This window comes from Equus caballus, chromosome 17 (genome assembly GCF_041296265.1).
Source record: "Equus caballus isolate H_3958 breed thoroughbred chromosome 17, TB-T2T, whole genome shotgun sequence".
Taxonomy (NCBI): Eukaryota; Metazoa; Chordata; class Mammalia; order Perissodactyla; family Equidae; genus Equus; species Equus caballus.
Window position 1 is genome coordinate 73,320,857 of NC_091700.1, and position 26,385 is coordinate 73,347,241.

The following is a 26,385-nucleotide window of genomic DNA, read 5'->3' on the forward strand; positions in this document are numbered from 1 at the left end:
CTACCAAAAAGATGGTCTTCTTGACCTTATAGAAGAGTTATGGCATCAACTCTTCTGTATCTTACGGATCTCCCAAATCTGTAAAACAAGACTCATACTTCTCGCTAAGTTAATGGTTCCCTGACTTAAATATTTCATCCCTTACTGCTGTTTGCTTGGTCTACTGAGACCAGTATTAGCAAACATACACATATACCTTTGTGTGCATTATGTATACACTTAAAAAGTAAATATATATTTACTTGTGTACCATGCATATATGATAATTTCATAGCAGATGTTGAATAATTAGAGAAATTCTCAAGTACTGTCAACATCCTATAGCAAGCACTTTGAAAGTAGGAACCATATCTACTTAATCCCATATTCCTCTATCTATAGGAAAGCTAGTCGTACAAGAGCTTTTTTCAAAATACTTATGACAGTCCTTTCATATATGCTAATAAATGTGCTAATAAAATCTGATCATGATAATGACAATGACTTCATTTTGTATTAGTGCCTTCCCAGTTCACCAAGATTCTCCTTTTTCTGAAAACTCCCTCCAATCCATACAGACACTTTATCCCACAACACACTGTCTCCTTATGTTTGGGCAGAGCATGACTTTGGCCTCTCTTTATAAATAATTGGTCCAGGAGAGAGTACAAAGGGTTAACAATAGTCTCTCCCTAATATTTAGAATTAAGATGAGGGCTGCACCTATAACATGGAAAATTGTGGTCCATCTGCCTTCTGGTTGACAGAAGCAAAGGAAGTTAATTTGCTTAGATGGAAAATATTGATGCAGACATCATATAGCAGATAAGCAAGGGTAGTGAGGAGTTTGGACATTTTATCATTTTTTTATTTCTATAAAATTCAGAGGAATTGACTTATCCCAAGAGAATTTTCATTTCCTTATATTGAAGTATCACTTTCTACCTAAGCTAGCTCTGGTTGGTTTCTGTTACTTCAGTTAAAATAACTTTTTATTCTTCTGATAACCCATTTAAATGTTGTTAGGCCTAGCAATACTGGTTTAATGGTAGTATAGCACGCAGAATTGAACCACACTTTACTAAAAGCCAAATAGATTTGACTTATTACTCCTTTTATTTAAGAGGCAATTTCAAATGTGTGAATGGGCAGTTAATTATTATAATATTACTGATTTGCAAAGACATCTTGGTTATTGCCTAACATTGTATCCTTGTCTTTGTATAGATTGGTTTTTTTAAAATAAATATTCTGGGGGGCTGACCCAGTAACTTAGTGGTAAGTTGGCATGCTCTGCTTTGGAGGCCTGGGGTTCACGGGTTCGCGTTCAGGGCACAGACCTACGCACTGCTCATCAAGCCATTCATCAAGTCATGCTTTGGAGGCATCCCACATACAAGACAATGGAAGATTGCCACAGATGTAAGCTCAGTGACAACCCTCCTCAAGCAAAAAGAGTAAGATAGGCAACGGATGCTAGCTCAGGGCCAGTCTTCCTCACTAGAAAAAAAAGAAAAAGAAAAAAAAGAAAGTAAATATTCTGATCTTATGAAAAGCATTTCAAATACTATGTACCTCTATGCAATAGTTATCCTATTTAAATGTTAATAAAATCTGTTTGCATGTAGATAAAAAAGCCAAAACATAAAAACATCAAAATGTTAATTTATAATACAGGGTCAAAAGCAGATTAAAGTATAAAATGAAGTAATAATATCAAAGCTTTCTTCCTAGCTTATGAATTCTCCAGTTTAGTGAGGTTTAAATCAAGACCTGAAATATTTGGAATTGTAACTAAGTTACAAACAAACATTCTACTCCTAGAGATCAGGATTCCAGTTGGAATTACTGACTCTCCATGGAGAGTCATTCTGCATGCTTTCCTTCTGCAGTTACAAGGTTGCAGGCAGTTTCTGTGTAGGTTTTTGTCTAGACTTATAAAAACTTTCAATAAAGCCATGGAGACATTGAATTGCTTCCTGTCTCATGGAAAAAGTCATAGAACCCTAGTCATGCTGCCTGCCATAAAGCAATCTCTGAGTTTGCGGCCTTCTTTTAGTGCTTCATCTGAATCAAAGAAAGAACACCAGGAACTCTTATTATTGACGCAGTGAAAGAATTGTGTAGAAAACTGTGCTGAGCAAGATTTTTATCAGCTCCGAAAGTGAGCAAAGTAATTGCTTTGTGATAAGAAGCACCATTATGGAGCACAGACAGAATTTGGGATTTATCCCTTCGTTTTGTGGCAGTACCTTCATAACTGTAAGAAGTGAAATTTTCATTTCAATAATGTAAAAAGCATGCCAATAAGTCAACGCAAGAAATCTCTCCTCCTTAGTTTTATTATTATAGCTTTTTCTGTGATATATTTTAAATTCATATATTCTTGGAGTTAAGATAATACTTATACCATTGAAACATTTAAAGTAAACTACAGACACAAGGAAATTCTCTCTCTTAGAAGGGTTTTTACTTTACCTGTTGCACTTCATGTCTTTATTTTGCTGGAATAATTACAATAGTCATACAATGCTCAAGTCTTAGTAGTTAGGAGGATGGGTTAATATGCTAATTTAAAAATGCTCAGACGGATGGAGCTGATTAGAGTTTGGATCAGTTGGCTTCACTTCCTCTTTGATTTCCAATCAAAAAAATGTTGGGAGTGAGGATGTAACAGAGGCTAGAGAAGAAATCCTTAAACAGGCTTATGTGTGAGGGATGAAAGCAGAAGGCTCTGTTTCAAAGGGGAACAAAGATTTTAAACCAGGAGGCTGGGAAAATTTATGAAGAATTTTCATGTTAAGAATAAGGGCAGGTAAAGAATCAGGAAATAAAACTTTTAATTAGAAAAGCAAAAATAACACTACCTGCAATGTAAGATTGATGAAGCTGGATTCATCCTCCAAATGCTGGATCAGGGTAAGAATTTTAAGATGGATAGATGTGGAAGTAAGAATTGAATATTTTAATCCAGAGTCAGTTTCCCAACCAAGTGCCTGAGGACAAAAAAACAGGATAAATTGTAGGCATCTCAACTCTAGGACAGCTCAGATAGATCATTGTTGCAATCACAAAGATGTAGGCCAATTCCAATGTGTCTGAGAATCTGATCACAGTTGAGTCCTTCCTGCTCCTCTGGCCTGGTGGGTACAAATAAATTGCGGAGATAACCCTTGCCAATCAGCTCTGTACCACATATAAATGACTTCTCTTCTTCTTTGCACTCTAAAAGCTATGAAAAAAACATACGCGTAGATTTTATATATATGTTAAAATAAAACAACTAAAATTCACTAAATAATTTTTGAAAATATTTCTTGTGTAATATGTATAAGGCATTATCTTACATGTTATATACTATTCAAGGAAATCCACTATGTTCAACAATGTAGATGCTAGTGGATGAAACAGACATTTATACTAATAACATAAGGTACCTGAATTGCTGTAGAGGTAGAGAGAAGGTAATCAACAGAAAAATTCAAGAAGCGCTCCTTGAAGTTCCAAGTAAGAACACTGGAATTCCTTGGAGAAGAAATCTCTCTTAACGTGGCTGCAATGGTGTGGCCCATGCCAGTTCCATTGACAAAGCTGACTTTGTCACCAGTCATCACCTTCAGATTGCATCTACAAAGTCAACTATGTTTGCCTTATTAGCAGATTCAAAATGTTTCCAACCATTTCTTAAAGTGCCTGAAAGTAGTTGGTAATAAAAATAAATAAATTTCTGATCAAATTGCCACTACCTTTTTGTTACATAGACTTAACAAAGCCACTACTAGGAGTAATCTTAGAAATTCTGGCATTTTCCAATGACATCAGATAATAAAATCCAAGAAGGATTTTTCTCTTTATAGATTTTTTACACTGTTATTTCTGTGACTCAGAAAATGATAATGAGAAAAAATTTTCATGTGATACAAATTATTGAAAACTTCAATTCAAATTATGATACTAAAATCCTTACAAAAATCAAAATTATTGACTTATTCAGCAGAGTTCACATACTATGAAATAACAATCAGTTTTTATATCATCAAAACCTGTAGGAATTTTCATCTTTATAATAGTAAGTAATTAATTCAAATAGTTTTTCTACATAACATTTTTGAAACATGAGAAACATGACAGAAAGATTATTATGAAACACAAGCATTGCTTTTATATAATTTTTGATAATTGCTTTTAAAGGTAAAGTTAGGTGTAAGTTTCTTATGCTTTTAACTCCAATGTAACTAAAAATTAAAAAGTGAAACAAAACTATAGAAACAGAAAAGGAACATTGTCAACATTAATTTGGTATAACTGATGATGACAGTATGCTTTATAATAAATTACACTGTACAGCTAAATGTTGACTGCTCCTATGTGGATATTTTGAATTTAACATACCTAAAATGGCATGTGATTGGTAATTAGTAAATTCTCATGCTTTCCCCTCTTCAAATTTCTTTTGAATTTGTGAAACATACTGTAGAGTTCTAATGTCATTTAAATATTACTTAGCAAAAAGATGTAATTTGTGCGTTAGGTCCTTGTCTGTTGTTTTATTGTTAGTACCCCTTGTCATCAGCTCAATAATAAACTAAAAAAGTAAATGTGTGCATTAAAATCCCATAGAAGTAGGGGCTGGCCCCATGGCACGGTGGTTAGGTTCGCACGTTCTGCTTGGGAGGCCTGGGGTTTTCTGGTTCAGATCACAGGTGTGGACCTACACACCACTTGTCAAGCCATGCTGTGGCAGGCGTCCCCCAAATAAAGTAGAGGAAGATGGACATGGATATTAGCTCAAGGCCAATCTTCCTCAGCAAAAAGAGGAGGATTGGTGGCAGATGTTAGCTCAGGGCTAATCTTCCTCGAAAGAAAAAAAAAAATCCCATGGAAGTAAGGGTAAGGGGACAGAAAATGTCAGAAAAGGAGGTTCCAAAGGAGAGCTCAGTGAGGTAGACCAAAATCCTAAGATAGTGGTGTTCCAGCTGCCAAGACTGTTTTGAGAAGGAGGGAGTGAATAATGATGGCAATCACTGCTGAGACGTTACCAAAGAGAGAGAATGAGGCCACTGCATTTGTAACAGGGAGGTAATATGGCAGACTCACAGAAATCTAGTCAGATTTTTTGACCTAAACAATATCCATTACTATTGGTGTTTGGAGTTTGTTCAACTACTTTTTCCAATATATCCTCTAAGTTCCTCAAAAGTGTAGGGCGTTTAATCTCAGTTTTCAAGATCACCCTTCATGGCCCCCATTCTCATAGGAAGGAAATCAAACCTCACTCTCTTTTGGACACACACTCTCTCTCTTCTTTTTTCTTTTTTTTAAATTGTTTACCTCTAGGCTTTCTCTTTTTTTCCAAGTAATTTAATTGAGATCATAATGGTTTGTAACATTGTGTAATTTTGGGTGTACATTATTATTTATCAATTTCTGAATACACTTCATTGTGCTCACCACCACTAGTCTAATTTTTGTCTGTCACCATACATATGTGCCCTTTTACCCATTTTGTTGACCCCGCCCAACTCCCTTCCCCTCTAGTAACCACTAATCTCTTCTTTTTATCCATGTATTTGTTATCTTCCACATTTGAGTGAAATCATACAGCATTCTTCTTTCTCTGTCCGGCTTATTTCGCTTAAGATCATACCCTCAAGGGCCATCCATGTTGTTGCAAATGAGACGATTTTGTCTTTTCTTTTATGGCTTGAGTACCATTCCATTGTATAAATATACCACATCTTTATCCATTCATCTGTAGATGGGCACTTGGGTTGCTTCCACATCTTGGCTATTATGAATAATGTTGCAATGAACATAGGGGTGCATGAATCTCTTTGGATCATTAATTTCAAGTTCTTTGGATAACTACCCAGTAGTGGGATAGCTGGATATTATGATGTTTCTATTTTTAAGTTTTTGAGGAATCTCCATACTGTTTTCCATAGTGGCTGCACCAGTTTGCAGTGTTCTCTCTCTCTTCTTTTTAACCACAAAGCTTCATTCCTTTTGGGCTGTACTGCTTCCCCTCCTAACAGCCTAGTTGTTAGTCATTCAGTCCATTCAGCTCCATTACAGAAGATATGATGAGGATAGTGGTGGCAAAGGGGTCATTCTGAGTCCTCTATAAGGAGGATGTGCGAGACAAGAAGACTTATATTCTTGCATGATGGGCTTCCCCTTAGCATATTTGCTTTTACCATATATGCTATGACGAAAGCATCTCCTTATTTTCCTTGTTTTTGAGCCGCATTACCTAAGTATCCTTTTTTATATTGCTGCCTTAGTTTGTTCAAACTCTTGGAGGTGTGGTGATGGTAATGGTAATTTGATGTATTCCAGGAAGATTTGGGAATGCAAAAACCTTCTCCTGCCACTCATATGCACCTGTGAATGCATACAACACACAAAACACATAAGGTTTGGAATTAAAAATGTTTTTACATACATTATCCCATTTTATCCTCTCCATGGTCCTTTACTATAGATATACATATGCATTTTTTAAGTGTGGGAAATGAGACAAGAATTAATTAAATATAAACTATATTCCAGACCTTTGAAAGAGAAGCACAGTTTAAAGCAGATACAGACAAAAGCTTACACATTTATCAAAATATGTGGAGGTTCAGTGACAAAGAAATGCACAGGTATTTAATATAGATTATAATAGTTGTTTAAGATGTGGTAAAGCCTTTAAAATTTTTTTTTAATCTTTACTGGTTGATTATAAAGAATAGAAATAAATAACCAAATGAAGAGGTACATAGGGTGGTTTCCAAAATGTGTTGAGAACAGGAGATTCTGTTCCCCTGAATGTGGGGTGTGTCACCCCCCAGGCATGTGAATATGTTTTCTTGTCTAAAGTTGAGTCAAACTTCAGGGAATATTCAGCAGCTTGGATAAGGCCCCTCCACCTCCCACTCTGGTGGGTCAATCAACTGCAGGAAAAGAGTAGGAGCTGAGTTACATTAGATAAATATGCTTCACCAGTAACCTGTGTTGGACAGACAACCCCAGCTGTCTACTACTGGTCTCTTCTCTTCTTACCCTACACACTTGATAATTTTCTGTCTCCATCACGGCTTCAGTTTCCATAAGTGTATTGACAACATCCAAATGAATATCACACCACAGACCTTCCCATAAATTTCAGATAATTATATTTTCATGGCCTGTCAATATCTCATATTCAAAATTTTTAGGATTTAAATTTATCTTCTCTCATCCACCTAGTCTTGCTTCTCCCTTCTGGATTTCAGTGGCTATCAAGATTTGCTGTAGTCGGAAGATCAGGGATCATGCTTGACACCTCCATCTCTTTCAACCATAAATACAATCAATCTGCTGCTACTCCCGGCAGAGCCTTTCGCTCAGGTCCTCTACTGCTCTCATGCATGCTTCTGACAATGGCAAGCTGTGTGAAGAAAATGGCTCCAAGAAGAGGCTAATCAAGTATGAAATCAAGTAACTTTTTAATTAATCCGACAGGTAATAATCGAATGCCTACCTATGGTAGGTATTGTGCTATGATCTTAACTATTAGTTTAAAAGCACATGTATGTAAAATTATACTGCCAAGTTAATTTCCAACTCATTTGAGAAGTTCAACAAACATTGTGGATTTTGAATTATAAAACCTAATCCATCAATATTATAACACAAGTATTAATCAATTAATATTTAGTAGTAATGCTAAGTAGGTTTTTTTTAATCAAACACCAGTAGTAGCCCCTTAATATTCACTTCATGGAAGATGTTTCTTCAGAGAGGCAGACCTGAGCCATCTGTGAATGTCTGTTGATTCTCATCGGCAAACGGAAACAAAGAAATTCCAATAGATAGCTTACCACATAAAACGAAGCTATGTTGGGCTTACTAAACTAGGCAGAGTCGGGGATGCTGAAAGCTCAGTTCAGATATATTAACTAATACAGAGTAGAAGAAGGTTTTATTGGATGTATGATACAGAAGTATCTAAGAATGTGACTCAGAAGAGAACTACCATCCTTCAAAGGTTGGTCTAAGCACCATCTCCATCCGGAAGCCATTCCTGAACTCATCTGGATTTAACCTCTTTCTGCCTGGTGATTTACCCTAACTCTGGTATGATAATGATTACTTTTTATCATCTCTCATCTCCCACATGAGACTCCCTCATTTTGTTAAGTACTCTCCATAGCACCCAGAACTGTGCCTCATGTCACGGAAACATCTAAGTACTTGTTTATAACTAATTAAAATGCATAGAAAATGCATATTTGGTACATATTATTGCTGTAAATAACATGATAAAAAAATTCTTGCTAAATTTTTTTTCATTTAGAAGCACAAATTTTAAAAGTACTTTGCAAAGATTTTCTCAGTTTTTTTTTTTTACAGTGAGCAGTAAAATCTTTTATCAATAAATTCTTTCATTATGGTCTTAATATTTTAGCCAAATACATAATAAGTGGTATCAATATAAAGTAATTTCTCATAGATATACACTGATCAATGATAAATAGAAGTTAAAATGTCTGGATATAATTAGAAAAAACACAGCACACTTAGTATTGATGTTTAGATATTCCTTGTGGGCAACGAATCCCAGAATTATTTCCCAGGAGGTCTCATTAGGAGACATTTGTCAGCTTGATGAAGTTATAAAGGGCCAGGGTATGGTTGTCAGCACTGAAGGCTATGATACATGTGAAAGACATATTTTTCACCATACCGTACCATGAACTAAGGACTCAAGAGTAATGTAAAATACAGAATCCCAGTAAATTAATTTGCAATGATAAGTTGCAGCCACGCCAATTTGCTTGGATGGGGCTTCCCAGCCTCAACTTCTCAGACTTTCCCTTAAATAGAAAACATGCTTGTTATCTTTCTAGGATCCCAATATTCCATTGGCTAATATTAAACATACAAATCCAGAACATATGCCCAAGAGTGATCAAGTTCATCTTTCCTTCCTATTATGTAGATTTCTTGGCTTCTCTTGAAATCTTACACAACAATAAAGATTCTGAGATAAACAGAGTGTATGAAAAGTCAAACTCAGAGAAACAGAGAGGAGAAATGTGATTGCCAGGGGCTGGAGGTGAAGGTGGAGAAATAGGGAGTGGCTGCTAAAAGAGTATAAAACTTTCAGTTATAAGAGGAATACGGTCTGAGAATCTACTGTATAACGTGGTGACTAGAGCTGATAACACTGTATTATATGATTGAATTTGCTGTGAGTAGAACTTAAATATTCTTACATCTTCCCCAAAGATAAATATGTGAGGTGATGGATGTGCTAATTAACTTGATTTGGGAATCCTTTCATAATGCATATGCATATCAAGTCATTACATTGTACACTTTAAATATCTTATAATTTTGTCAATTATACTTCAGTAAGGCTGAAAAAAAAAGAAAAAAAAACCCAAAATGAGTGTAGGTTCAAAAATATAAAAAAATAATAAAGTGTGAATGGAGAATAGAGTAAAAGGAGACTCCTTTTTGTTTTGCAAATAATTAACTTTTTTATCTCTATCAAGAAAGGGAATTAATTCTGGTGTTAAATTTAGTAATAACTTACACTACTTGCCCTATAAAGGTATATGTTAATGTTCAAAAATTAACTTTATCCGGACTAATATTTATCATTCTTATGTGCTTTATTTAAAAGTAAGAGTAGGAAAAATTTACATTGAAAGTCTAACAATCTTGTACTAATGTGGTGAATTCTTTTTTTTGGTGAGGAAGATTGTCCCTGAGCTCACATCTGTTGCCAATCTTCCTCTTTTCGCTTGAGGAAGATTGTCCCTGAGCTAACATCTGTGCCAGTCTTCCTCTATTTTGTATGTGGGATGCCACCACAGCACGGCTTGATGAGTGGTGTGTAGGTCCACACCTGGGATCCGAACCCGTGAATCCCGGGTCACTGAAGCAGAGCACATGAACTTAACCTTATGCCACCAGGTTGATCCCTAATGTGGTGAATTTTTTTATCATTGAAAACTGGGTAATGGTGTCAATTTATTCATGCCAAAATACTCATTTTAAATAACAAAATTTCATTTTTGTTTGTAAGTGAAATAAACAAGATCATAAAAATGGAAGATTATCACACTGAATTGTCCAGATCTTATGTATTGTTAAATGTTCGTTTAGTAGTTGCTTCATTTTTATCTTCCTTTCTATATTTATTGTTTGGGCTCCGGAGCTCAATGGACTAGGTTCCTATCCAGATCTTTCCACTGAAAATGCTGCTGACCTTGATAAACATACTTAACCCCTCTGCATCCCAATTTTCTCATATGTAGAATAGGGAAATAATAGCACTCACTTCATTGGGTTATTGTGATATAAAGGGATATGGCAAAACATAAGCCATTTAGTATACTAAACAACAAATGTTAGAAATTGTTGTTATGATCATTTTTACATATTTTTGCGTTTCACTTTTCCAAAGAAAAACGATGTGAAGTGGGTATTGTTATCCTTATTTTACAGATGATAAAAACAAGAATCAGGGAAATTAAGCAAACTTCTGAATTCTGTCTAGCCCCAGTTCTGTCTGATTCCAAAATCTATCTTTCCCCCACTATACCACACTGCCTTTCAACAGAGTTTTATTCAGCTCCCTTCCTGAATCTATTTTACATCAGCTTCAATGATGCATTTAACTTCAAGAACACAGAATTTTATTCTTGTATCACATAAGTTATTTTAGCAAAAGTGTCTTAATTTCCTTTTGCTGACACTACTTAGAAATGGTTTTAGTCAATTAAGCCAAGGTTATGTCTCAAGCAATTTAAAAATGTTATTATGAACCAAATATTCTAGCTTCTACACAATTCTCTATTTCTTATTTGTAAGGTAAAAACAATAGGAGCAGAAAAAGCTGCCCCATTGAGGCATTCTTTATACAGAGGATAGTTAGCAGAGTTTGTCTATTTTTCTCCCTGAATGGGGCAAAAAATTATTTGTGCATTTTAATAAAAGCATGCCTACAATCATCCCATTCTTCCTTCATTATTTATTGTTTTGAATCATATGAAATCAACTATCTGCAATCTCATCCTGATGAGTCTGATACTTGAGAGTATAAAGACTTTGGCCATCTCAGTTTTTAATTTTTAACCTTTGCTTCTTACTTTCAGCTAATCTCAATCTTTTCTTTGTTAGGATGTGGTAAGTCAAGACATACAGATAATCGATGTGGTTCCATATTGTTGCCACACCCCTTTTATTCTCCCAGCAGATGCTGGTCTTCTCTACTGAGTTTCCTGCCTTTTTAAAAAAAATGCCGTTGGGTAAAACCATTAGACATTGTCAATAAAATTGTCAATTTTGTCAGTAAAAAAAATGTTTATTTTGGCAAGCTAAAATCATTACGAGTCTATTGAAGTCATTGTTATTTGTTTTTCTCACTTTTCAAAGCTAACTCTGAGTTTACCTAAAATACTACCTTCAATTTTTGTTAGCTTTTATTTATCTAGCAAAACTTCTAGCAAAGTAATAAAGTGGTTATGGTTATATGGTATGGAAGTATTAATAAGAATAGCTGGCATTTATTAAGAATTAAATGCTAAGCAATTTGCATTCACTCATGAAACTTCCACAACAACCCTAACCGTTTTACACTTGACAAAACTGATGTTCAAGAAATTGAACCTAAGATCACACAGCTAGGAGATACTAAGCAGGGGCTTGGACGAGCTTTCACTGCCTCTTAAAGTTTCGTTCCTGATTACTAAACCAGTGATTCTCAATTTTTGGAAACTTGACTCCTTCAAGAAGAAGTAAAATCATGATTTCTGGGTAATGGGCACAAGCCTCCCCATTTTGCAGCATTATCTAGGACACTGGCCTCTATGTGTGTGTCCCTGAAAATCATTGTCAGTGTCTAAGAGCTCGGGACTGCGTCATAAATGTAAACCAAATTTTGTCCCAATTTAGCCTAGTTTCTTCTGGTTTAAATTTAGCGGCACTTGTAACAATTCCCATCCCTCAATCATTAGAAAAAAAGAGAACATAGAAAGAAAACGTGTGAAGTGTGGGGAGGGAGGTGGAGTAAAAGGAAGGAAATTCAAGACCAGATATGTCCCCTCCCCCACTGTCTTTCTGTCAGTCTATTTTCAATAAGATATGACAATATACTCACATAATTGTATGGACTGTTGTGTTTCTAGAATACCTTTAGATGCAGGATTTATACTGTACAAATTTTCCCTGGAGAAAGCTGATCATGGCCTACTTTCTTGTAGGAAGAGAACTGTTGTTGCAAATTTGTAAAGGGAGGTTGGCTACTCAGAAGTGAATGAAACATGCTGTTTTCTTAGGCAACAAACTCATCCCAGGCTTCAGCAGATGTGAGTTTAAGAAGTGCTGCATTTGTAGAAATGATCCATGTTAAGTGAACATGAAGGAGGCAGAAATTGAAATGTTGGTTGCCAGGGCTGGGGGAGGGGGAAATGGGGAAGTATTAGTCAAAGGGGACAAAGTTTCAGTTATGCAAGATGAATAAGTCCTAGAGATATACTGTGCAGCATAGTGCCTAGAGTTAACAATACTGTATTGTATGCTTAACAATTTGCTAAGACGATAGGTCTTACCTTAAGTGTTCTTATCACCCAAAATGATAATGATAAATAAAGATGCTGGGAGGAAACTCTTGGATGTGATGAGTATGTTTACGGCATAGATTTTGGTGATGGATTCATAGGTGTATACTTATCTTCAAACCCATTAATGGCATACAGGAAATGTGTACAGCTTTTTTATGTCAGTTAAACCTCAATAAAGTGGGTAATTAAAAAAAAAAGGAATAATTTCAAACTCAGATCTCTAAGTCTAGAATCCTCTGTTTAGGATAAGCAGAGACCCACCAGGTGTTCAATGAGACTCAGCAGGATGCAGGAATGCTTACACGTAGAATTCAAATGTGAGTCATTACTGTGAGGGCCCAGGTGAGGTGACGTTTCTCCAGATAGGAAGCATGTCACCTGTGTGCAGAGGTTCTCTCCGCAGCCCTGTAGTCTCTCAGCCGTGTCCGGTGCCCTGGCCACCCCCGCCCCATTGTCTTCTGTCAGTCAGGCTTCTAGTCTCAGGCCCTCACCAGTTTCATTTTACATCCTTGGACATTCACAAGAGAAGATTTGGGCATGGATAGTGGAGAGGGTTATGGGTAGAGGAAAGGTTTGAGAAGGCAAAATTTTAGAGTCAAATTTGGCGCTATTCAGGACATATGTTTTAGGCTTTATCAATCTTATTTACCTACATTTGTTTTTATCTCAGCACCACTTGTCCCTCCCATAGCAACCTCCAGATGATATCTTCTGACAGAGCTGGTGGCTTCTGCAAACACAGCCAAATCATTAGAATCTGACATCACATTATTTATTAACGACTTACTCTTCAAAAAGTCAGTGCAATTCACTAAAGATTTTTGGCAGAGGATGTTATAAATGGGATGCTAAATCAGATACTGTGATGGGAGACGTTTATTCATTCACAGTGACCCATTTTGATTTTTTTATGCACTCCTTGAACTGAGAAGTAAAAAAAAAGAAGTTATATACATGTTCCAAATTGTTCATATTTGAGTCTGGAATTGTGCTGTCACATTTAAGAACAAATTGAATTTAACAATCGGTTAAATTAAATTGATTTAATTGGTTATGCCATTTCATATGTACATGCAGAGATTATGTAGAAACAATCTTACACATATGTATGTGGTGAGGGAGGGATAGATTCTTTTAAGGATTAAAACACTGTTTAGAATTCTGCCAAAGTAGAATAGGCTGTTGTCTAACATAAATTAAGAGACTTAAAGCCGAGTACCTAATGAGCAGATTCATTTGACTTGTGTAACCAAATATTAGAGCACATTATCTGTGTGGTTAAGGTTTATGACTTGAAATTAAACTGTACTTTTCAGCTTTTTATCCATGATGTTGAAATGGGGTAGGGTAAATTAGACCAGCTAAATATTATTCTACTTTATCTGTATATTATAAACATGTAGATAAGTCTATACGGAAGACCTATTGTACTTTACACAAACCTCTATTAAAAGTAAATTATTAATATTCTGTTACCACCTTGGTTCACACTTACATTTTATTTTCTTACTCCAGTGCTCAATTCCTCTCTTCATTAAACTCTTAGAGAAAAATAGAGAAAGACAAATTTTTGTTCACTTGTTAGAGCCCAGATACTCTGCTTAATGCATTGCATGTATTATCTGAATAAATCCTCATGGGGACCCTGAAAGAAATGTAGTTATTCATTACTTTTCCAGGTGAGAAAACTGAGGCCAAGAGAAGAAGAAACATAACTTATTCATATCACTAACAAGTTTCAAATTTGGAAATAGAAATAAGCGCTACATGACTCCGACAATGGCGATCTTTACTACTGGTGCAATCTTATTTTAACAATCTTTAATCAAAATTTATTCCCTTGATGAAAAAATTCTGATGACTGTGAACTCTTTATTGCTCTAAAGTTAAAATTCCTTAGCGTGATGTTCAATACCCTCCTTAATCCAGCTCCTTCCATATTTTTCTACATAAGTCTTACTGCTTTTCTTTACTTGTCGTAGAATCAAGTCAGTGCGTGCTGCTTGACATTTTCTTAACAGGCCCAGTTCTTTCTCTGTTTGACGATTCGTGCTGTTCGCTCCCACTTGAATTATATTCTCTCTCCATTTATATTTGTTGAAATCCCATATATCACCCAAGTCTTAGGATAAATGCCACCTCTTCCTTGAAGCCTCTCGTCATCTTTCTTAGTCAAGCCCTCATAAATCATTGCTTATACCTCTGGTTTGGAACATGGGCAATCTGACTCTATGCTCTAGTTATTTATGCATCTGTCTTAGCTCCTCTATCAAACTCTTAGAGGGAAGAAACTCATTTTGTATTTTCCACAGTGCCTAGCATAGTTCTTTTTTTTTTTGGCTGAGGAAGATTCATCCTGAGCCAACATCTGTTGCCAATCTTCCTCTTTTTTTGCCCCAGGAAGATTGACCTGAGCTAACATCTTTACCAATCTTCCTCTATTTTGCATGTGGAACACTACCAAAGCATGGCTGGTGAGTGTTGTAGGTCTGCGCCCAGGATCTGAACCTGCGAAGCTAGGCTGCTGAGGCAGAGCACATGGAAGTTTAACCACTGGGCAATGGGGCCGGGCCTGCATAGCCCTTGATACATAGTAGAGATTCAATAATTATCTTTTGAATGAGTGAATCAGTGATAGGCAACTGAAGAGAAACTTAGATTTTATGCTTTATTAGTAAGATCTTTTTATTATTGATTCTCATAGAACTTTTCAGAACTGTTATAGTAAAACTTGCTCACAATAGAATCTCCAAATGCTATTCCCAGGATAGGTTCTGGAATAGTAATATATAAAACCCACTTGTAAGTCTGTAGAAAACATTCAAAATGTCAAAGATCCTGGATTTAAAAACAATGATGATGACGTTAATATGGAAAACACATGCGGTAATTAAGGATGTATAGGTATGTGTGCATGCAATATGTTAGATTTTTTTTATCAGATTGATATACCTACTTACCAAAGAAGAGAACCCGCTTGTGACACAGAATGTTAAGATAATTTGTCAGTAACACATGCATTGCTACAAGTTATGATAGTAAAAAAAATATTATAAATTAAAGCACTCATGGGTCGCTCAACTCAGCTGGCAATACACCTGAATAAAAAAGGAGAGCTGGACTTAATCTCCAAGCCTGTCATTTATTTCTTTCACACAAAAAGTATGGGACACAGGTGGCCAGAAGTCAAAGATCATAGTCTGCCTGAATGCTTCATAAGGCACGGTACAAATGTATGGGACCTGCTGGGTGAAATCAAAAAGTCACTAGAATGGGGCACGATTTTAGTGACCCAGGTCAAAGGCCATACTGCTTTTGGTGTTTTACAAATGTTTGACAGATTAAATACCCACCTCCTAGGGATAACGAATAGGCCATGGAGCTAACAGTATTCATAAGTATTAAAGCTTCATTCAGAATGCTCCTTATGAAGGACGTAGGTCACATAAGATTAGTAATGTGGTTACAATAATTTTTTCCTGTTGTCGGAAAATTATACTCTGGACAATATCCCTGAGTGTAATTGCAGGTCACCCAATATGAAGACCAGGAAAATAGAAAAGACCTGGGAAAAAAGCAACAGTTACACCCTGACCTGTCTTTCCCTGAAATGTAGAATGACCTTTTTAGCACTTTTTCATATTTTGGCATATTTTTTTCTCGGACGCAGTGTCATTTTATCACTAATCTGTGTAAATTATTTTGCTGACATTCAGTACTTTTTACAGTTTAATTTCTCTAGAAAATCGACCTGTTATAAAAATAAGTTTTGACAGATAATCTGGTGGTGTTATCAGGACAATAAAATAGGTAAAACATAGAAAAGTGCTTTATAAATATTGTAAAATGCTCTGAATTAAGGCTGTACTATTATTTAACACAGTATTTCTTTAAATGCTGTGGGAAAATATTCATAAAATTAGTTTTGTGTTGTAATGTGCCTCTCGTTTTTTTAGTATTCTTTTACAATTTGAAAACAATAATTTAATTTCCTTTGTGGCTTTATGTAAACCAATGGCTTAAATGATGGTGAGTCACAATCACCTGGAGAGCTTGTTAGAGCACAGATTTCTGGGCCCCACCCCAGAATTTTTTATTCAGTAGGTCTGGGTGAGGATACCAGGCTACTGGTCCGGGGATCACAGTTTGGGAACCACTGATCTAAACAATGTGTCGTCGTAACAGTATGAAAGTGAAAGAATTCTCTTAATAATCTGGATATATTCAAATATGCCAACATTTTATATCTTATAGATTTAATAGTAACACTTTCTTTAGTTTCCACTTTTATCTGGTGTTTTATCAAGAGGTAGAATTTGTCTTTCTTCCTAATTTATGTATCAGATCAACATTATTTTCTTTTATAGTGACTCTTAGAAGATCTAAAAACTATTTTAAAGGAATTTTTATTAATTAATTTGGTTGAATCCTGCTAAATTTGCTATCGGTGTTATTGTTATTGTTCTTTGACATCAGAGATAATGTTGATTATGTTTTTACCAGGAAGGAAGTGACTGAAAACTCAAGCCATGCATTTGCTAAATTAAATAGTGTTTGTCTGCTTGTACTCTTACAGATTAATTACTGTTTCCAGGATTTTACTATGTGTAACTTCTTTTTCTTCAGAAACGGTAAGAGCCACCTCTGACTCTAATGCCTTCATTTGATATTCGTTATTTTCTGCTTTTTTATTTTCCCAGAAGGCATGCCTTTGTCACATAGATTTTATACTTCTTGACAGTAATCCAAGCTTACTCTAGTTTTAACACATACTATGGGAAAGTCTTGGAAAAACTGTACCCAAATCACTTTCGTATTCACTTTAGCAGAGGTAAGAAGTGTTGAGTCCATTGTCAATATCAGACTTTCTGTACCGGAAGGACTTATTAATTATTAATGTTGTTCTATGCAAAGGGACTGGCAGAAAGAAGATCGAGACGTAGGAATACAGGCTGTGAACCAACCACTCAGCCCTTAATATCAGATCAAAATGATGCAATGGGTATTGCTATTGGTTTGCTAGCACAGAATTTTATTCTGCTTTTGGTGAAGAAGATTGGCCCTGAGCTAACCTCTGTTGCCAATCTTCTGCTTGTTCTTTTTTTTTTTTTTCCCTCCCTAAAGCCCCAGTACATAGTTGTATATCCTAGTTGTAGATCATTCTACTTTTTCTTTCTGGGATGCTGCCACAACATGGCCTGACAAGTCATGTGTAGGTACACGCCCAGGATCCAAATCAGAACCCCAGGCAGCTGAAGTGGAGCACAGGAAATTAAGCACTTGGCCACGGGGCCAGCCCCCAGAGTTTTATTCTTTATTCCCTCTCTGATTATGTAGTTTTCTTTGAGGTTACTTCTCTGTTGAATTTTTTTTAGGTCAAGAGATAGGAAAGTAATAGTCTTGATGCCTATAATTTTCTAATTTATAGTAATTAATTCTAATTCTCACCATACCTCTTTGTGGATGAAAAGTTCTAGTTATTAGCTAGAATTTCAATAATTGTTCATGCATAGGATACTGATTTGCTAACTTCTCTTAGATTTCTATTTATGCACACACACAAATAACACACACAGGGCTTTCAGTCTTAAAAAAGAAATAGAAAAAATTAGTAGCAGGCAAGTAAAGGGATACGGTCAATGTAAAAACGCATGCTAACAATACATTGTGCTTAACTTTATTATTTAACAGCCTCTTGGAAACATAGGTGTGACATCTGTTTTCAGATTTCCGAATTGATTTTTATTTTTAGCCTAATTATATACATATATATTATATATACATGTTATATGAATGTGTGTGTCCAAGGGGTGGAAAGATAGAGACAATAGAAAGAAAGCATTATGTAGGGCAAAGGCATGAGTAGGAGAAATTGTAAAACCAAAACAAAACCAAAAGAAATGGCAGAAACTTGTAAATTTGTTCTTTACCTTGTTTACGTCTGAAAATATTACCATGTGTGACTACTTCTGGAAAAGGTTACACTCACAGAGTACAACTGAATTCCCCAGTATCACTTTCCTCCTCTCATTCAGATTCTTAATCCATTCTATCAAAAACTGTAGATAAAGTCCTGCTATAATTTAGAACAGAGGGTAAGAGAATCAACTGACATTTCTTTAAGATTACAAATAATTTTTCCATGAATCTTTTGATTTCATCTTCACTACTACCATGACTGTGAGTTTACTAATTTTCTCCTTCAAACAGTTTATATTTTAAACTTATCTAGTGTATTGGAAAAGTTCTCTAAGTGAAGCAATTCAAAACATAAGTGAGCGGGGAGAGGGAAGTGGTAGTTAGGCAGAGAGTGGCGTGCACGCGCGCACATGTGTGTGTGTGTGTTGTGTTTGAATGTGTGGGAAGGTGAATTTCACTGAGGGGAAGTCAGAAAAGGATTGCTTGTGAGAGAATCTCAGCTTATTTCATGGTAAGCTCCACCCTGAAAACATAGGATCATTTTTCATCAATAATATGTATTGATGCTTATGTGTTGATGCTATGTATTTATGCTTAACTCTAATATGCTCTGTTACAAGTTCATATCATGCTTTATTTCCTTCATGCTTACTGAATTTTTTCCTCCATTAGACTACAAAGATTGATTCCTTTTCTTCTGAAAAATAATAAATCCACTATTATACATATGGGATCTAGGCAACAAATTTTGACCAACTGAATTATTGTCCCATTTCAATCATATAGTTGTATTCTCTAGAGAGTTAGTAAATAGAGTTCAGCATTAGACATCTAGATAATTCTCAGCTGAAAAAATAAGTATAAGGAATAACGTTAATAAATGGAATATTTGGCTATATTCACACTATGGAATTTCTCTCTTGCTTCACCTACCTTCCTGCTTCCAGACATCTAAGCAGATGAAGATCTTTTTTCAAAACTTGAAAGTTAATGTCAAAACTGATTTAAAAATGCAGTAATGGTTTGCAGGTTAAATATTTCTAAGACAAAACAGGGAATCATTTTTAACCAACATATGACTTGATATAGTATTTTCTAATAAGGAAGTTTCCTGAGAACGAGTAAAAGAGATTTAGGATTCGATATGGTTTCATAAATCAGCTCTCCAAACATGGGATTCTGCTTTTCAAAATTAAGCTAAGAAAACAAACTCAGCCTAAATAGGAAGCATATTGATTATTGTTGTTTCTATGTAATATTCTGAAATATCGCTCACTGAGGCCTGAATACGTTACTCGTTAGTTACCTTTCCTCTTTCTTCAGCTTTATGGGTTGTTGTGAAAGAACGCATGCTTTGAACAGCTGAGGAAAACCGAGAGGATCACAGCGACACCAAGCACGGGCCAACATGAAGTCAAAACTTTGCATTAACCCACCCTGCAGTTGCTCACGTCCAGGTGAATTGTTATCTCCTGAAAACAGTTCAAAAAGCCAGTTCTCTCCTATTGCTTGTCAGAAAAGCAAGATCCAGTTTATCTCAGAAAGATATGAGGTTTTAATACTTACCTTTTTAATCTATAACGTAAAGCCGAAGTCACTGTCTACTTATAAAATATGAAAGTAACCTGGAGTTAGACCGATAGATTGAAAGAGGAAAGGAATTTGTTTTCAAGCTATAGTTGAAATTCAGGCACAGAAGCAGAAACAAGATGAAGGCAGAAAGGACTTGCCATTAGCAGAACAGTCGACATCAGCAAATCCCTCCTCTTGGTAACGAGAAAGGTTCTCTAGCTGGGTGAAGACACCAGAAATCCTGATTTAATCCTTCTGCTCTGCGTTCCTCATGTGTCGGAGTTCTGTCGCTTTGGGTTCCTGTGAGACCTGGTCCCATGTTAGTGATTACTCTTTTCCTTCTATCCATGCAGATTCTGATGCAAAATCATCCATTACTTGAAGTAACATGATGGAGACTTCCTTGCAACCATAACTATGGCGGTGTTCATGTATATCGCTGTCAGTGGTTGCTGTAAAATATGTGTCAGAGTGCTGCTTAAATACACATCTTTGCTTAAAATGGTGAAATATAATAATAGGGTAGTGTACCAAAGACAAATAAAAATCTTAAAAAAATTCTAGTTATGAATATATTTTAAGTTATCTTCAAATTTAAAATAAAATAATTACAGATTACAACACTGGATGAGTCCCATGAATATTCTATGTCTCTACATGAACTTTTCAGAGCTTGATTGAAATATATTATCAAACATTAAATTGTTCACACTGTCTACAATGAGGTGAATTAGTGCAAGTGAATGACTAATAAACCACAAAGAAAGTAAAGGACCATAAATGTTGAAGAGGAAAGATTAAAATGCGTAGTTATTGCTTGGGTTGTATAAACCCAGAGTTAGGTGACTTGAGCCCAGAGAGCTTGGTTGAGCAACTCTAACTAAGAAGTACAGTTCTGTTTTGTCTCAATCTTAGTGCCACGTGTTGTTAACGATAAGTCTATCGAGCTCCGGAGCACTGTGGGGATGCAACAATTTGTATTCTTCAGGTCACAAGGGAGAAAAGAGCCTTCTTGTTCCCTTTCAGGAATTTTTAGAGCAATTGGATTTAAATTCATGCTTGGGGTCCTTTCACTCAGTGCAAGCTGCCTGCCAGAGCAGTAAAGAGCACGGGCTTTTGGCATCTCTTTGAATGGTTGGACCAGTTCCGCCATATAGTGATCCTGTGACTTTGAAACTGTGCCTCCATTTCCATATCAAAAAACATGCAGCCAAGAAAGGAACCTCCTTTGTAGAGTTAAACAGGGATCAAGAGAGGTAAATATAAATGTAAAGCATCTGGTTCATAGTAAGCACTTACTAAATGTTAACAAGTAGTATTACAAGGGAAAGATATTCTATCTATCTATCTATCTATCTATCTATCTTTCTATCTATCTATCTACTTATCTATCTATTCATCATCCATCTACCCTCTACTTTGTTATCAAAGGCATTCAATGTGAACAAAGCCGTTCTATCAAAAGAAAACATAAATGCCTTCCTGGGAGTCACTAGGGTGCTCAGGAATTTTAGCCAGCCACCTGTATTTGATGCTTCTTGTCCTGCACTTTGCCCTGAAAATGGTCAGCATGCACTTTAATGTGAAGGCCATACAGAGATAGGAGCATGTGTTCACAAACTAAGTAAATGGCAATTTCCTCTCCCTGTGCAGAGCCTGTAGTTTTCTCCTCAGTGGAGTGGAGTGTGTTTATTGAACACCATCACTCCAATTTTGTAAAATATCAAACAAATTGTTTCATTAGGTCCTCACTTCTCATTACAAGTTTCGGGAGAGCTTGATATGACATGCAATACTAAGGAAGGAAAGTAAAATCAGAAAATACAAAAGCAGCCACATTCAAGCGTAACCTGAGAAAGAGATAGAAGCCCAACAAACTTCAAAGTCAGTGAGAAGTGGGCAGATGATTCTGATGGTGGGAACCATGATAACCTGCTGTTCCACATAGGCACCGTGCAATTGTAGCTAGATGGATGACTTGAGATATTGAGTGAGGACACAAAATAATGAAAGAAGCAGCAAAATTCCAAAAGGACTTTTGTGGTTGTAATGTACTCTGTTATTTTTGAGACTTTTCCCATGGTTTGCATATTATTACCAACCCCAGATGGGTGGATTTGCCTCAGAGCCACACTATAAATCATTATTGGAGTTAGTGGTGATAGTCACTATTAATGCTTGTGCTCCATCCTGAAATGTCTTTTTGTGCTTACTTTCTCTTCTTCCTTTGCATTCCCCTGATCATCAATCACAAAAGCAGCTTGGCCATTTCTCTCTGTCTTGCCTCAGTGAACTCCGACTTTCCTTGACCGTTAACCCTCACTGGAATGCACATGGCCTGTACGCCTCTCTGGGCCCCTATTCACCTCTCCCAATGAGCCTCCCTTCCTGGCACTGAGCTGCAAGGCAATATTTTCCATCTGTTGAATGAAGAGCATGACACAGGCAGTTTGATATGGTCTCGGAGACCACAGCAAACCAATGATGCACAACTCACTTTTATTCCACAAGCCTGTGGGAGCCCAAAGAGATAAGAGGCCTTTCTGCTAGGCTGAGCACAAAGCCTGGCTTTTAGAAACAAATGTTCCTTCCTGAAACACTCAAGATGTTTCATATTCAAGCCAGAAACATTGTGGGTTGGAATAATCTAGGGATGAATCTAATCGGAAGTTATCTTGAAATGTCTGAGCAAGCGTCTCTTTCGTATCCCAGCCGTTTTCTTTCCTCAGAATATTTACGGGGGATCAGCCTGTGTTTATTATGCAGCAGCGAGGAAATTTTGTCTGTTCTGAAAGAACCTATCAGGTTTTTCCAAGGAGAAGAGCGGAAGTGTGGTTCATAACGGGTTCAGACAAATTTGGGGGGCTCTGATAACATCACATCCTCAAATTAGGGAATATTTTTCTTCGTAAAGTATTTCAAAAACTGTTTCATGGCTTCTAGTTCTCATTATCAGAATGTTTGTGACAAAATTGTTAAAATATCATTGCTAAGGGTACAAAAATAATTTTCACAAGTATTTTGTAACATAATATTTGTGATAAATATTAATATTATATGGTTTCTTAATTTACATATCTGATGAGAAAATTGAGTTGATAGATATTCTTAATAGGATCATTAGCTTTAAAAATCAAAATGACGGAGACATAATCTCGGTAAAGGAAAAAATGTTGTTTAATGATATTTACTTGTTCAAAATGTGTTACTTGCTCTTCAGTGCTTCAAGAATCAAATTAAAATTCCTGGTGTAGTTTCCAAGACTCCTCATGACTAGACCCAAGCCCACTCGAGTCAAACAGTTCCACTTACCCATACTAAAACATCAAAATATTCTAGCTGCTTTTTCTACTGTTATCTCTGTCCGAAATTCCCTTTCCATCATTTTGCTTATTAAAATTCTAACCACCTACTGAGGAGAGTTTTCTTAATTAATTTTTCTACATTTTCCTCTTTTCATTAATTCTTTCCAACCATCCTCTCCAGGAATAATCATATTTTAACTATTTTGTGCTCTGAATAACATTTGCATCTCTTTTTTTTTTTTCACAATTCAGTTTGCAGCTATGTGACAGCTACCTTTTATTGCACAGGTACTGCTTTTAGACTGTGCTAGATTCAACAGGTGTTACTCCTTCTATCTCTACAACAAGTTTTTGAGGTCAATATTGTTATCTCCATTTACAAACAGGGAAACAGAGTTCAAGAAAGACTGAGAAATGTGCTGAAGGTTACCCAATGCTACCTGGTCAAACTGGAATTTGAACCTGAATGTGCCTGATTAAAAAGCCCAGTTTTCTTTTTCTCTCTTCTAGTTTTGTGGACGTTTTTACAGACATGTGCCGTCTTCAGGGCCTGATCTTTATCTTTCTAGATTCCAATGCATCTAGTTTGATACTGAAGCTGCCAATCAATTTTACTGGACTAAATCAAATCTGTAAAATCTTGGCCAAGTTTATAAAAAAATAAAATATAAAACTACCATTGGTTCTGTGTAGATATTTGTGTCAGATTCCACAATTTTTACATATAACAATTCCAATATATACACACAAAATACTCAGACATATAAGGTTTATGTGTGCATGTACGGGTGTGCGGTAAAATTATCCATCGACTTTCATATGAAAGAATTTATTCTTTTAATGCCTATTACTCACAGTTTCTCTCATTTACTGAATTCTTTATGCTAATTTTGGTAGTTAAAACAAATCTGAATTTTCACCTGTAAAACACCCTTTATTTTGTTACTATTTGGTTAGCAAAATGCTTTTGCTTAATTTTCTTTTTCACCTGTAGGGTTATTCATAAATTACAGAATTTAGATGAGATTTACTTGCAATAAGCATTGTCATGTTCCTTGTAAATGAAAAAGACTAAGATCTTTTAGAACCTAAGCGTAGTCATGAAGAATATTGGAGGAAAGTAACTTAGAGACTACTATAGCCTTTGAACCAAAGAAATGTTACAAAATTTTCTCTTTTCAAAGTCTGTATTAGATAGCATTGTCTCCTAGGCAGTAAATGATTATGGTTACATAGACACTTAACACATTTATTTGTCTTTTTAAAATTTTTAAAAATGCCTTTGCCAGTTTCACTCTAATAGGATGTGTGTGTGTCTGTGTGTGTGTGTTTCAGAAAGAAAGTTATTGAATTAATTGTAGAGAGATCCACATTTTGGTTCCTCTCCACTTTAAAATGTAATAAAACTTACATAGGCCATCAAAGTTTGGTACCCTAACAAGTATACATTTTTGAGTGTCACTTGGTAATAAAATCCTTATGGATGGCAGTCTATGCCATCAAAAAACCTATAGTCTGTTTTGTGTATACATGTAATTATTGAAAGAGGTAAAATATTATCCCTGGTTCCAGTCTTTCGGATTTCCAATCCATTCTTTATTTTCAGCTAGAGCAATTTTTCTAAAACACAAATAAGAATATAATACATTCTTGCTTGAAGTCCTTCATGCACTCCATGACTTTCATGATATAGTTCAAATTTGTTGGTTTAGCCATCCAAATTGTTTTTGACATTGCTCCTGTCCACAGCACTAGCCTTAACATCACCCTAAATATCAAGACATACATCTTTTTGTTTCCTGAATTCACCATGTTATTTGGGAGCATCTGGAGATATTTAATGAAGGAAGTCATGTTTAACATGATTCTTAAAGGAGAGCTGGACATTGACAAGTAGAGGGAGAGGAGGATGCAAGCGTGCCGGGCACGAGGTGTTGGAGGCTAGGACTAAAGGTTGTGTGCACAGGAGGGAGACATAGGTTGCCAAGTGAAGAGGAAAAGTTTATTTATTATTTTTTTTTAAAGATTTTATTTTTTCCTTTTTCTCCCCAAGGCCCCCCGGTACATAGCTATGTATTCCTCGTTGTGGGTTCCTCTAGCTGTGGCATGTGGGACGCTGCCTCAGCGTGGTCTGATGAGCAGTGCCATGTCCGCGCCCAGGATTCGAACCAACGAAACACTGGGCCGCCTGCCGCGGAGCGCGCGAACTTAACCACTCGGCCACGGGGCCAGCCCCAAGGAAAAGTTTATTTTGAAAGTAAGTGCGACTGTGACCTAGAATCTGGAGGAAGGATGAGGGTTGCTGTTCTCTAACTCACAGATCTTTCCTAGATCTTTCAAGTTGGAAGGGGTCTCAAGTTGAAAAGAGATGAAGAGTATGAAGGAGAAAGGAGGAGAAGGGGGGAAGAAAGTAACTTTAACCCTTTAATAGAACTCATCTTTACAATTTCATTCTACATTAACTGTATTTTGGTAAAAGTATTTTTCTGTTAATATGAAATCTATCTAACTTCATTACACTTTCGCTACTAGGTTATATCCTTAAAGGCACACAAATCATTTCACATTCAACATTGTGAAACAATGATCATTTCACACTAACACTCAACACTTAATAAATGGAATCCTGGATATTTGTACCCTTAATTCCCATGGTTAAAACATGTGTGACAGCAACAGAAAAATAACAAACTCATATTCCTATTTTTAATTGCTGAACAGTGATTTAGGTCATGGCTTTCTTTCACTGGTAATTAGCACTGTTGATATGACATAGTGGAAATAAATATCGTTTAAAAATAGAGTAACACATTTTTTCCCAAATGTCATCTGAGCATTACATAGCGCCTAAAACTTCCCCACTACATTTACAAACAGCCTTGAGAGGGAACGGGAGAAGGAAAAGCTGATTCTCATTACTCTTTTGAAGTTGAGACTAAAAACAAAAGATAAGAGTAGGAAATTGGTTATATCCGAGCCAGCTTCCTATCACCATTAATGAAGTTATC